This window comes from Monopterus albus, unplaced genomic scaffold, assembly GCF_001952655.1.
Source record: "Monopterus albus unplaced genomic scaffold, M_albus_1.0 scaffold121.1, whole genome shotgun sequence".
NCBI classification, from domain to species: Eukaryota; Metazoa; Chordata; class Actinopteri; order Synbranchiformes; family Synbranchidae; genus Monopterus; species Monopterus albus.
Window position 1 is genome coordinate 693,027 of NW_018128001.1, and position 14,517 is coordinate 707,543.

The 14,517-nt window shown below is 43.4% G+C and overlaps 1 long non-coding RNA gene across 1 annotated transcript in view; it reads right to left on the minus strand.

The window, feature by feature from the left end:
- Positions 1-200: 200 nt before the first annotated feature.
- LOC109966906 (uncharacterized) overlaps positions 201-14,517 on the minus strand; it is a 92,721-nt gene continuing 78,404 nt past the window's right edge. The window contains exon 6 of the long non-coding RNA XR_002275849.1: positions 201-966. This is a non-coding gene — a long non-coding RNA (uncharacterized LOC109966906). The remainder of the gene's footprint in view (positions 967-14,517) is intronic.

Here is a 14,517-nt window from a genome sequence, read left to right on the forward strand (position 1 = left end):
AACACTCCACATATAGCTGAACTCACTCAGCTGAAGACTTTTTAAACAGCCTGTGACCGGATGGCAGCGCCAACCATTAATTAAACTTTCCATCCATCACTGTGTCATGATATTTAAAAGTACCAAACAGAGAATTTCTGAAACTGTTTTTAATGTTCAGTGAATAAAAATGAATCTCATATCCACCATTCTTTCCCCTGGCTTTCTTCACCCTTCTGTATTTCTGTCTCTGATCAGTCATAAACATTCCTCCTGGTCATTCTGTTCTTTAGGCTTCTTCCCACCATCTCTCTGTTGCCCTCTTCATCTTTGTGCCATTGCCCCCAGTGTTTCTTTCTTCCCTAATCTTGTACTTTATCTTACCCCCCAGTCTGCCTCTGCCATCCACATCTCTAAGACTTACTGTCTCCCACCTTCACTTTAGTCTCCTTTTCCCTCCAATCTTGTGTCTGATGAGGTGTAGTACAATAATTACAGTAATATCTAGTGAAATCTAGTATCTTCAGAGAAGCATTTTGTCAGGATTACAGTGGAAATGACCAGGAAACTGTGAAAATATCTGAGGCTTTTCCTGTAGTGATGAACCTGCACATACTGATCAGCTGAATCTGCAGCTCCCTTCAGTGTTACACAGCTTCACAGTGAGTCTCAGCTCATTGTTTAGTGACGGACCACAGCTCTACTGTCCTGGTTCACTCTCCCTTCTCTCGTAGCCTGGTTCTGGGCCGCAGCAGGAAGCTGCTGTTAGCAGAGGAGACGCTCTACACAGCCGCCGTCCACAACCTGCTCAGCGGCAAACTGCAGACAGAGCCAGTCAGAGACCAGCTGGGGAACACAGTGGAGCGTTTAGCAGCTCCAGAACCAGAGGGTTTCCCTCAGGAGGTGGTGGAGACCAAACCCAGAGTGAACAGAGAGGGAGCACCGGGCTGAGGCTTGTTGGGGGACAGACTCACTGTCGATCAACAACTGAGCGAAACATGCACAAGATATATGGTAAACCTTTTTGGAAAACAATAAGCTGAAGGTATATTCTCTACATAAATCACTTAAAGAAATAGAACGTCACATTGCTGCCATTCGTAACAAGCAGTTAATGATCATTTCTGTTCAGATGTCAGCACTGTACACACAGGTGTAATACACCTGAGTAATACATCACGAACAGACACAACGTAGTATAAAGCATGGTGAGGTGACTTTGGGCAACTCTGTGACAGAAGATGAGAGCTCCATGCATCCACACCTGCACAGTGATTATTTAAATTATCTTGTTTGTACCGATAATGTTCATTCTGCTTTCCCACTGATTTGTGCCTCCAAGCCTGTATGGAGACTGGCAGCCTGTGTTTATGACGGAGCGCTGAGAAGATGACTATTTATGTCAGTGTGATGTACGACCACGACTCAGCATCTTGGCATAGTTTTATTATGGAGCCTAGATACCATCTATGGCACTGAAGTAAAAAACAAACATGACATAAAAAATATCTATTTTATGAACACTTTGTATTTTCACCTTGTTTGGGTGTGACATTAGGATTCTGTGTCATTATTATGTTTGTATATCTTAGTGCATGTGGATGTGGAACTATGGGCCAGGAGGCCTTTTATTCTTGAAGTAAATAACAATAATGAAATGAATAAGTAGAAATAAAAATAATAAAACACCACTGCACATCATCTCATAGATGGGCCTCTTGCAGTAGTAATGGTTAATAAGGTGCTTGTCACAGACACCGATGCACTGCTGCTCGGCAGTGATGCCGCGCTCAGCCAGGTCACTGACGATGCAGTGCAGCAGGTCATAAACGTCTGCCACTGCCTCCCAAGGTCCAAAGGAAACATCCACCTCGCAGTGATGCTCAAAGAGCCACTGGTTGTGGGAATAAGCGCCTGTTTGGTAGCTCAACATATCAACTTACAAGTGACACAAACTGTATGGATTTGGCTCCGTCACTTCTGGCTGATACAGTCGGCATACCGGGGTCGCTATCTGCTCCAGAACTATCAGGCGTATCAAACTGGTACATCGCCAGTTTAAAACACTGTTTTCAGTCTTTAAAAACCTACATGAACAAATCATTTCTACTGTTTTGTGTCAAAGAGCAGCTAATTTTTTGTCTAAACTCAGAAAATATATTTAAAAAAAACCTAAATGTGGCAGGTTTTCACGTAGCAGTAAAGCAGTTGTGCCAAAGAGCCGTTCAGGAAAATTCAGTGTCATACAGAGCAGCTGCTGTCGCTGCTGGGGAGCTGAAAGCCATAAAGGTTTTATAGCTTTTATTTTCTGCCTTTACTGCATCGACATTAGAGCGAAGATCAGATAATATGGTGCTGTTGACCCAGAGGCGCTGGACAAAGAAAGATGACAACGACAATGTGCAAGTGAAAGAGAGATGGAGGACGGAGAGTGAAAAAGGATCAGAAAGAAAAATGTTCTTTAACGCTGCACCACTTCTTGGTGTCACTGACCTCGTGAGCCGAACTTAATTCAGTGAAATGTCTTTAATGGGGAGGGCAGGTTTAATAAGTGCAACGCTCCTCACATGCTCACTCATTTTTGCCATCATCCATGGCAGGGCTCTCGTCTGACTGTCCACCGGTTTAGTGCACGTACATATGGGGACCAGCTGCATGTCTATCAGAGGACAAACTCCACCTGTCTACAGACAAACAAAAGCAAATGGCCTAATTACTGAAAAGCTCTGGATTCATGAACCTGTCCACACACAAGGTGCGCAGCCAGGTTTGTGTACACTCGACCTACTCACACTTAAAACAGAGCGCACGTACAAGCAGATAAGGATGGACACACAGCAGGAGTTAGAACAAATGAAGCTCCCTCTCTGGCCTCTCACAGTGACAGGCCTTAGTCAGCGCTGAGCCACAGCGGCCTCAGCCATCACCAGCCGTCTGCGAGCTCAAGATCTTGGCTGCATTAAAAACAAGAGTCAGTGAACAAAACTAAAAGTGTCCATTGCTGTTTTGAGACTGTCGGCATTAGCGAGGGCGTGACAGTGTGTCAGGCAAACCTGACCTAAACCTGGTGTTTTGTCTTTTGCTCCTCGTGCCCAAGAGTTAAATCCTCCAAGTTGCTGGTCCACACACTCCAGGACGACACAAGCATTTTCTGATGTGACACCACCACAGCCCTGGTTTGGTTAGATTAAGCAACAAGTCCTCCAAACTTAGATTAAGCAACAAGTCCTCCCCTTCCCTCTCACACAACCCAACCTAATTAAATAGCCCCCTATGGGTCATGGGAGGCATTGCAACAATCTTTAAAGTTTTAAGGCTGCGCCTTGAGACTCCTGAACAGTTTCTATCCATGTACCATAAAAGGAACTGTGCAATATTACATTGAGTGGAATAATATTATCTTGTTGTTATCAAGGACATTAATTCTGCCACAGTTTGTATTGTTATTAGCTAACTTATTATATGTGAGCTATTTTATCTTCTATTTTGCTAATATCCACCGTCTGTAAATGGTTTTATACTTCTTCTTTACTTTACTTTATTTTATTTTATCTCTACTCTAATTTCCCATACCATTGACAGGAGTTGCATGAGATGTCATTGAACAGTTTGTGTGATGACAATAAAGGGATCTTATCTTAAAATTAACAACCACATACATGGCATGGCTAGCTAGCAGGCTATATAGCAGACTAGCTAGCAGCAAGCTACTGGAACCCCACCGTCTTGGAAACTGTCATAGATATGACGCTGTGATTAAGAAACCGTCACAGTTTCATAATGTTCTCCCACACAAAACACTTGGTTATGATTAGGCATAAAAACTACTTGGTTAGTGGGTTAGGGTTAACTGCTAGGTTAGGGTTTAGGAACAAAATGTTATTGGTCACATTTAGGAACAAAACCATGTTAGGAACAAAAATGCTTGAAACACAAGCCACACAGTGGAAGTGAGCAGGGGTCGCCTGTGTTTTGTGACTCTGGCCATCCACCCCACCCCCATATTAACAGCTTGCTCGACTATGACAAGTAACGTTTTGCTGTAATAACCTGCTGGCACAAACTACATGAATAATTTACAGGAGGACAGTCTCAGTTTAAGTTCAAACCACTCCACACTGTGTTAGACGGACTAAAGAATCTTTGGCGTCATATGTTTTGTAACAAAGGTCCAGGTGAGAGAACTGACTGTTGGTAGGACACAGACTCTCCTGTGTCGTCCCAGACCTCCGCTCTCTGCAAAGTGTAATAACCTCACACTTCCTCCTGTACAGACCTGAATGTAAAAATGATTTTTACCAGTTGCTGAAATGACAGATGCTCTGGTGATTCTTAGGAGGCCAGTCTCTGAAATGTATATCTTACATTACTGTTGGGTTTGTTTGATATCTGAAATATTAGACTGGTTTTATTTCAAACATATAATAAATCAAACAAATGTATTTAATATTTGTCAGCAAATAAATATCATTATATTAATATTAATACTTGGCAAACACACAAAGGATAGTGCTCTTTGTGATAAGCAAAAAGAATAACACAAACATCATGTTCAATTATAAAACCCAGAGTAAAACCCATTTCCAATCTAAAAGCAGTGTTACCTAACCTTAATATGAACACCTCCGCTCCGGACTGACGACAAAACCAATGTAAGCTGTGCTGAGAACAGCCAAATTAACAGAAAGCATTAGTGTTTCAATTAAAACAGTCAAGCACAAATAAAACAGTTACACCAACCTGCTGATTTTTAGTGATTTAGCTGTCACAGCCTGGCTCAGGGGACGTGACAAGGAGCTGGGTCATGTACAGGTTGTGATGAAACCAGTGGAGTTTATTTAAACTAACACTAAACAAAAGACGGTGACGCAGGGTGGATGTCAGCTGTGGGTCTTCACCCATGTTCTCTGCCACACTAAAGAGGAAACAGCAAGCTGACGGTGTCCTGTTCAGCCAACACAAGTGAAGCAGGGCTCCTTTAAACAGACATACGGCTGCACTCGCCCACAAAATGAACATACTAAATATCAAACTAATGGGTCTGCAAACAAGCTGGAGACAAACACTGCTCACACCAGAACAACTAGTGCAAACAACTGAGCAAACAAACCTTGAGTGATACACAGTCACACTTAAAGCTGCATTAAATAAGATTTAGATTTAGCAAGTTCAGATAAAGCAATCAAAAGACAACCCCTACCCCAGTTCTTCAGGTCTTTCATACAGCTCATGGTTACTTTATAATGTTATGTGTGTCAAGTATGTAACACTAAACGTGACACGATAGTGGCTGGAACATTAGTACTGTATCAGGATTACTAGAAAAACCATGGCTCTGTATAATTTGCTTATGTTACTGCAGATACATCCGCTACAAACAACATTGGACATACATATGCATGGCGCTAAAACCTAAACCTCTTTATCTGACACTGTGTCACTGCAACGCCATTGGAAACCACGGGCTCTATATTCCATATACATTAGCTCTGGAGCCAGTTATTACTGCGGTGCTGCCTGACAGCCAAAGCTGGCTCCGGCTATTGTGACCACATATGATGTAGTTTCAGAGAGAGGGTAGGACGGGCAAAGAGGAGCGGAGGGAGAAGACAAGGGGACGCTGCTGGAGTTCGTTTGAAGCCCTAATGGTCAAAAATTAGAGGGACAAGTTAGTTAATGCAGCTTTAAAGTTTTCCTCCTGAACATCACTTAAACTCGTTTCAGCTATGGCACAATGGTCACTAACACTAGCTGTCCAACGCACAAGAGAACAAGCCTCAGTGTGTCCCACTAAGGCTACACACCAAGAGGATGCCCTCAGACAGTCCACTGAAGGTGTGAGGTGTGACAACATTCAGATCAGTTCAGTTCACTTGTAATTGCAAGTGCTGATGCTTTGTGCTGTTTGTGAAGCACTTTCTAACCTTTGATTTGAAAGGTTCTGTAAACACACTCTTCACTTCCTTCTCTGTGTAACCGAGCTGTGTCTGCAGCACTGAGGTGTAATTACTTTCATCACCTCTAGGTGGGGATGTGTCTTTGAGAAAAGCCAGTAGAGCCCCTTCCACACGTGTACATGCATTCCTTCTCTCTTTCCCAAAGAAGATGAGAGACCCAGATTCACAGCCCATTCTCTCGTCCAGGCTGAACACACCGACAAACTGCTCTCCCTCCGTACGCCAAGGTCACACTGTAGAAAATCTGGTATGTTCACAATGACAGCTACGGCTGTAACAATTAGAGCTTTAATGTGTTTGCTGAGGATATTAACGAAGCTAATGTGTTATTCTTCTGTATGATGAGCCTGCACAAAGCACGCTGTACGACTGAATCGAAAAACCGACACACAAGGGCTCCATTTCAAACAGTGTTTCACAGTAAATGCCTGAATGAACAGACTAAATCAATGTGCTGTGAAGCCTGGACTGAATCTATATGAATATTCCAATACATGTAGGTGACTCTCAGCTTGGGCTGGTGACTGGATCAGCTCACTGGATGACCTTTCAAAACAAAAGAATGAATGAAATTTGACTCAAAAATCAAAGCCAGGTCATCATTAGGGCAGAAGTCTGACTGCTCGTGTCTGAATTCCCTGCCTGTCGTTCAGCTGCAGATGAGAGTGTTGCCTTCTGATAAGTCGACTTATCATGTGTTGATTAGTCGCGTCTAATCTAAACCAAACATCTCACCCCTACTTCACCATGTACATCTTTGCTCAAATCTCTGCTGAATTTACAGCAACATAAATGACTTTCAGAGTGTGAGTAACCACGTGGCGAGCCCGCTACACCCTCCTGGCAAAACTACAGGTCATGGTAGCGTAACGTGTCAGAAATACTGACTGTATAAAAGATGGATGCAGTGGCAGCTCCCACAAATGAAACCACTGCGAGTTGATCGTCTCCTGGTGCCTGGCTGCAGTACAGATCATAAACCCCACCCCCTCCACGTTAGTGGACGGGACATGAGCCAAACTAAAGGCTCAAAGTACAGATTTTGGCCGATATTATCAGGCTGGTGTGTGTACAAGTGGTCATGTTAAGTGTTTTTATGTTATTTGATGAAATAAAAAGAGGTGTGTTTTTCAGATGATTTGACTGGCGTCTGATACGCCACTCAACTACTCTGCCTGCAAAACGCCAAGGCGGCAGCCGCCCTGTTCATGATATTTTGGTTTCACTTTTGCATAGTGGAGGGAAGTGGTGATGCGTTGTCCATGTTTATACAGTCAATGCTCATAAAGAACAGGCTGCCATGGTGACGGCGGTACTAATGGAGATGAACAAACTGGAGTATCAAGCTGCCATCAGGAGAAATAACATGAGAGATGTGCTGAAAGTACTTTGAAAAACCCATTTAACCAATTAAAGAAAGCATTTTAGTGAGTGTAAAGAAAGTGTGTTCTTTCAGAAAAGGTCCTTGGTGGTTAGAAGACATTCCTGAGTGTTTGTTGGACTCTTCACTGCTTTAGACTTAAACTAGAGATGTTACACAGCGCAGCACTGCCCAGGCTGATCGCAGGGCAACAAGCAGAGCTCTGAATGTTTCTTTTACAGTTGTTTCATGTGACTTGTACTCCTGTACAGCTACAGCCTGTGCTGATATGACAGAACTACAATCACATGTTGTATCTCTGCATCACTGGACTGAGATTAAATGACTATTTTTTACACATTAAGTGCAAACACACCACATGGCCACGTGCTGCTTGCAGCCCTGTGTGACTGATGATATCAACTCCCAGAATCAGAATTTTCTGGCTGCATCTAAATTATAATCAGCTGATTAGATTAGTTTTATACAGCAAAGATCCAGGCTCCTGACCTGCAGTGTGCGACCCAGGAACAGCTCAGACTTTCTCAGCTGCTGCACTTCATCATGTGACGCTATGCACTGGAGCAGACACAATGGAAGAATTAGAAAAAATACACATGTGTAACATCTGGCTACAGTGTTTCAGGCCAAACCCTGAAGTGATTTAAACAGGCTCCTAATGTCTCTTGGGTGCATGTACAACCACTGTCTTAAGTAGCTAATCTCCATCATTACATGGTTTGGATGTTCAATATGCATGAAATGACAAAGTGTAAATAAGAACATGTGGAGCAGCACAGTCAGAGGGTTCTGGTGATTTCAGCAGGTACCTGATTCTGTCCATTCACTCACCTACAAACAGCTCGATTCATTCTTATTTTTATCATGTCTTCTATTCTGCATGTTGCAAATTTAGTCTACAAAAACATTACAATGTTTGTCGTCCTACTGAAGCTTTACTGTCTCCCCACAGTACATCTTTCTGCATACTGGTCCAGTCTAACACTTAGCCATGTGTTGGCAGTGAGCTTTCACCTGTGGGTCAGTGTAAGGCCTAATGTGGTTATGTGGTTCTCAGTGCTGCTGCTCAGGATCCAGAGCACAGCTGGTTTCCATTAGCTCACTCTGTACCTGGGACCCACAGCACTATGGATTTGTTTTCAGATCCCGTTCCAAGCTCGCAGTGATGTGTGTGATTTGCAACATTTTGCACATCTATCACAGGCCACAGCTCTAACAGAACGTAAACCAGTATGCGTCAGTTACAGGGTGGCCTGTGTAAACACTGGCCCAACTGCCAAACACTGTGCACCATTTCATATTCATGCACGTTTCAAAGCAATAAGTTATCCTAGACCATTACCCCTGTGCAGCTCGGAGACCTGTGCCGAAGGACCTGTGAATGACTCTGGGGAATTCATAACACCACGATGGCCCATTTATTGGCCCAGAGTAAATCAAGCAGGAGTATTGTAATGGTCACCTGAGATCCACGTTGCATTGTAAAGTGTTTGTGGCTGCAGCATGGGTCAGAAAGGCGTGTCCGCCCCAGTTACCCCCCCTCTTTATCTGCTTCTGTCTCAGGATGATCCCAACACTCAACATAACTAATGTTGTATACCGGGGCGTCACACACTCAAACCTTTTCAGGGGACACAGTTTCACAACTTATGTTTAAACCATTCATAACAATTTACCACAGATCAAATCTACAGAGGAGGCTCTTTATGTGTTGTCCAGTGTACTGTACATATGTAAAACTATTACTGATCAGGCTGTAAAACGTCCTGCCCACTCTATCCGTCTACTGGCTCTGCGCTACTTAAAAGCTATAGAGCAGCACATTTTGAAAAAGATTTTAAGTAGACAATGGGCGTACACATAATGGCATAGTTGACATTACGCCCCGTGGAGTCCAGCACAATGCTGTAAATGCAGCTTTAGTTTTACAGAGGTGACGAACGTACCTGCCAGCCAGTCTTTGGGGATCATACTAAAGATAATGAGAGAAACACATTGGACTATTTCTGCTAACATGTCCACCTCCAGTGGCAGAAACTGGTGGCCGTGAAGGCCACAGCATATTAGTCGCATCATTTTCATCCTGATCAGACCATCCAGTGACCCCTCGTGCCCTACAGATGGGGGCACTGTTGTTCATTTGTCACCTGCCTGTAATTGTGAATAAAAGTGGATGAAAGTCATCTGGATTTTATCCTGATACGAGACTCCTGAAATGTGTTTCAGTCTTGATGGCAGAAGAGCGTACACACTTGAAGAGGAGTAAATAACACAGTGGTGCAGACTGGGCTGATTCTACTCTGAAAATATCAACCATGCTTGATCATCAGCATTCAGGATGGGGGGGCAAACAGACCCAACAGCACAGGTTCATCAGACCATGGTGTTCTGGAAGTCCTCAGGATTTCACATGGTCTGGCTTATTGCACTAAGCTGATGTTCTGAAACCATTTTCTCAGTGATTAAAAATGTCTTTAAATTACAGGCTTGGTGTGTAGTTTGCCTTGCATTTAAATGATTATTCTCACACTTCCTACTGTTAAAACAGTTTATGAAAATATGTCAGCACTTCTTTGCTTTTGCCCATTTCTTACAGCCAGAAACAGATTGAGGTGAATTTTAAAATCAGTGTCTGAACCAAAAGGTTTGTCGAACACTTACTTCAGTGAACAGCCAGTTTGTCTGTGATGACTTGTAGCCAAACTGCTGTGTGCTAAATTCCCTCAAGGCGTTCCAGAGATACTGTGCTCACGAGGATGGGCCATGCGTACCGAGGGTACGGACAACCTGAGAACATAATGCCTCCGGCTACGGCGGTCGCTGGCGTGGAGCCCTACAGGTCAGATTCAAACCAGTTCTTCTGGGGTTTCTTTGTTGAAACCATAGTGGTTAAATGAAAAACTATGAGGTCAGATGGAAACACAGGCCGCATGCTGTGTTTGTGGGAAGACATTCACTTGGAAAAACGATCATCAAAAAAAAAAATCTGCTTTTAAAGTTTGTTGTTCACTTACTTTTTTGCAGACACAGTTTTGACAAAATAACATGTAAGGTCAGAAAACTGTTCAAGAAAGAGCCAAGACAGTTTTATATGATGTGGAGGATTTTTGCAAGAGGGTGGACCTAAAATGTGTTTACTCGTCATGTTGAGTCGGCAGGCTCTGTGCTATTTTTCATCTCTGCTGTAATGCAAATAAAGTGAAACAGCTTCCCTCAGCAGAGACCGACAGAGGTTACATCCTCACTGAGCAGTTTGCTCGTGTCTGAAAAGACACATCCATAAACATCATGCACCATCTAGATGCAAAGAAGCACTTGCAGAAGCATGAACATGCCAAGAGAGAAAGACGTACACCTACAGTAACACAGCACCACCACACAGACACACACGCTTCCCTGTGCATAAACACACGTGAACCCACATGACTCTTTGCACATACACACCCCCATGCACACACAACATGTGCTGCGCAAAGCAAAGCTGCTTCTGACTGCGTTAAACAAGCTCTTAAATCATCTTTGCCAAATGGAGGAATCAGAGAAGAGAGAATGAGGAGAGGAGGAAGCAATTTCCCTCACAGGAAAAATGCTGTAATAAGTGTATTGTTTTTCAAAGTGGAAACCTTGAAACCAAGTCTCATCTGCCCAGAAATGCAAAAGGCTCACTCCTCTTAGCTATTTGGAATTTCAAATATAGTTCTATGGGTGTGTGCATGTATCTGTGTGAAACCTACTGGATGTGAGAGACTGATTCTTGAGGAAAAAGAAACAGAGAGTGATGGAACCGAGGGGAAAAAAGACGCAATTATATTCTCCGCTTCATTTTAATGAAGTGCAAAAGTAATTCCCTTCTGAAAGCTGCAGTAATTGCCCAAACAGTCTTATTATGTGACAATCATGCTTTGAACAAAATGCAGTATGAAATTGTGAGGGGTTTCAAATCAGGGGAGCAATTTTTGCAAGAAGCCTGACAAGATAATTAAAACATATTTTGTTTATATTTTTGGAACAGAACGACTTTTTCCTGTCTGCGTGTCAAACTGTCCTCTCTCCTCTCCGCCTCGCTGTGAACGTTAACGGGCGATTATGCAGCAAGAGCATTGGCTCACGGTGCCAGATGGTCATCAGAGGAGGCCGGACTGTACTCCAGCTCTTATCTGGACGTGAGGATGATCATCTATTGCTCGACTGGTTTCATCTGACATTTTGATCTTAAAAAGCTTAGACAGGGCTCTTTGGAAATGTTTGGTTTTCATGCCTGGAATGCACCAATCACAGCATGTGAATGGATGTGACAAATCCCAGTTCAAGTCGTGTTGCTGGACGTTTGAAGGAATCATCCACTGAACTGGTGTGCATCACCGGTTTCCAGTGCAGGGTACAGCTGTAGCTGGTGCACGCTCTCCCGCTCCAGCCTCCATCTCCTGGTTCCTCCATTTCTGTGAACCACTCCCTTCAGCCCTCACAGATGATGACTGAACCTGTCGGGGTTCAGCTGTACATTATACTTGTGGGATAAGTGAGCAATTAGTGATAGTAATGACTCATGATAGAAGCATTTCTCCAGTCCCATCGTGTGCCACACTTAAAATTCTCCATCTCTTGGCAGCATTGCATTCTGGTCTGTGGAGATTTCTCTTAGAGGAGAAATGACTTCCTTCCTGCGTTTGATAGATTTCTCCCTGCATTACTGCTGAACGCTGACTTAGAACAATGGCGCTAAAAGAAAGTGCTTGCTCTTTGACTGACGCCACAACCATTTATCATTCATATTTAAAAGGGATGAAATATTTTCTGCAATAAAAATTCAGCAGCTCTGACAAAAGAGACGACAACATGACAAAACAAGGGTACAAGGTGCAATTTTTAATGTAGCTAGAATCTATGAGGGAGAATATGTAAAATGTAGCTAGAATCTATGAGGGAGAATCAGTCCCACAAAATACTAGTCACAGTAACTGTAGTATGGAAAGTGCTTCACATTGTAAGTAACATTAGCTCCACACACGCTCTCTCTCTCTCTCACACACACACACACACACACACACACACCTGTGATATCACCGGCGGCAACTTGGCGATCAGTGTCTAATATTATTGTTATTGTAATCCCATAAAGTGTGAAATGTGCCATTCTGCTAAATGACTAGTGTTACTTTTGGTACTTCAAGTGTATTTTATCATTAAAACATTTGTACTTTTATTTAAGTAACATTTTGAATACAAGGCATCTACCTGAAACTGTACTTTTATACTGTGCTATTACCATTTTTACAGTCTACACCTCTGCCTGGCTGCAAACAAAGGGGTTGATCATGAACAAAATTTGCACACTGTCTACCTCAACCACAAGTTTTCAGCATTTTCCAGAGGCAGGGCTACAGTTACAGTAGGGTTAACACTGACCCAACGCAAAACCCCTAACTCAGACAGAACCGTAAACCTGCCGAGATGAACACTCCCAGCTTACATCTAGTACTTTCTGCCGAGGTCTGTCTGCTGTCATGCTCTCTTGGTTTTAATGTGACATCTGATGGTCGTCCAGAATTCACATTTATACCTCCCAGTAATGGCGTGAAAATACACTTCAGCTTGCAGCTTAAAACAGGACTGGTACGCTAGCCGACACACGGGCAAAGCAGACAGCTGGATTCATTAGGAGCATCCCAGTTGTCACGCCTGTGGTGTAGACAGGGCGTTAGCCATCATCAGAACCAGCCTGTTCATTTCAAAATGTTGCTGTGACAAGTATTTTACATTTGTTGGATGCTTGAAGTTTTTTATAAATTAAGAGCAGACAGTCTCTGTCTGCTGTGGCTGTTCACTGGCATCTGACACACCGGTGGGATAACGGTCCTGCAACAGCTTCTAATTCAGGAATAATCACAACAAGACCTTTGGTGTGTTTTACGAAGAAGACATCTTTTTACTTTAGTTCAAGTTTTCAAAGAACAGAAGGGGCGACTGCTTTAATCTACAATGGAGAAACACTCATTATATACCAGTTAAATTTAAAATTAGCGTGGTGCCATTATCACTGGTTCTGGGAGACACCGTTCACTGTTCTGTGCACATCTTTTCTCTGTCCAAAGATGAAAATATAACAGTGACCTTCAGGCTGAGCAGTGACACGCGGGGTGACGTCAGCTCGTGATGTCGCTGACCAGTGTTTCTGGGGTGATAGTGAACACAAGGCGCTCCATCAGTTTCTCAGTATCAGGCTGCTCAGTTAGCTGTGCTGACAAATTTAGAAACCATTTCAACACTAAACATCTACAGATCCATCCCAATTATTCTCTGAAATGACTTCATGCTCTTATACATGTCTAATTTTCAGCTTGCGTGTAATCCACAGGAGACTGTGTTGGCCTGGAAGCAGCTTCTCCCTCTCTCTTAGTCAGCAAAGCCTTCACTTCTGTGTAAAAGGAACTTTGCTTTGGCTTGATTCTCCCCGTGTCCCGCATGCCGGAGTCGGTAAATGGAAATACTAGTTAACATTCATGCGCTCGGTTTGAGCACTCGGGTTTCGCCTGGGTTGAGTGGCAGCCTCACAGGATGGTGTAAACAAAAAGGAGGAAAGATGAGGAGAGTTATGGAGAAACTCGGCGAGCAGAGGAAGGAGAGAGGCGTTACACAACAAAGAGAAATTCAAGTAAATGCAGAGGAGAGAGGGAGGTTGACAGAGAGGGAGCAGCAAATTAAAGAGATCAGAAAAAGTGGAGGGGAAGTCAAAGCTAAAGCCGGCATGTATGAATAAGAGAGAGGGAGAGCATGCAGGAGAGCAGTGTGGGAGCAAAGTAAGACATAAAAGCAAAGTTGTGAAGTGAGAGCATTTTTTTGTTGTACAAGTAAAGGAAAAAGCAGCAGGATGAGGAGGGGGAGTGTGATCATAATTTGGTAAAGGCTTGGTGAACAAAGCAGCCGGTGACAACAAAAAGGATGGGAGGCTAAAGTGAATGAGGACAATGGAAGCCTGCATCAGAGATACAGAAGAAACAAAGGCAGAGGAGGGGAGAGCAGAAACATGTAACATGAGGAGACGCTGCAGCAAAGTGAAGAGGACACAGGGTTTTTAGATGGACGGAACAAGGAGAGGGGAGGAGAGCGGCAGAGCAGAGAAGCCGTGAAGGAACACTGTAGGCCAAACAAGCAGAAGACGAGCAGGAGAGAGAGGGGGAAGGAAAAAAAATGAGAGAGGGA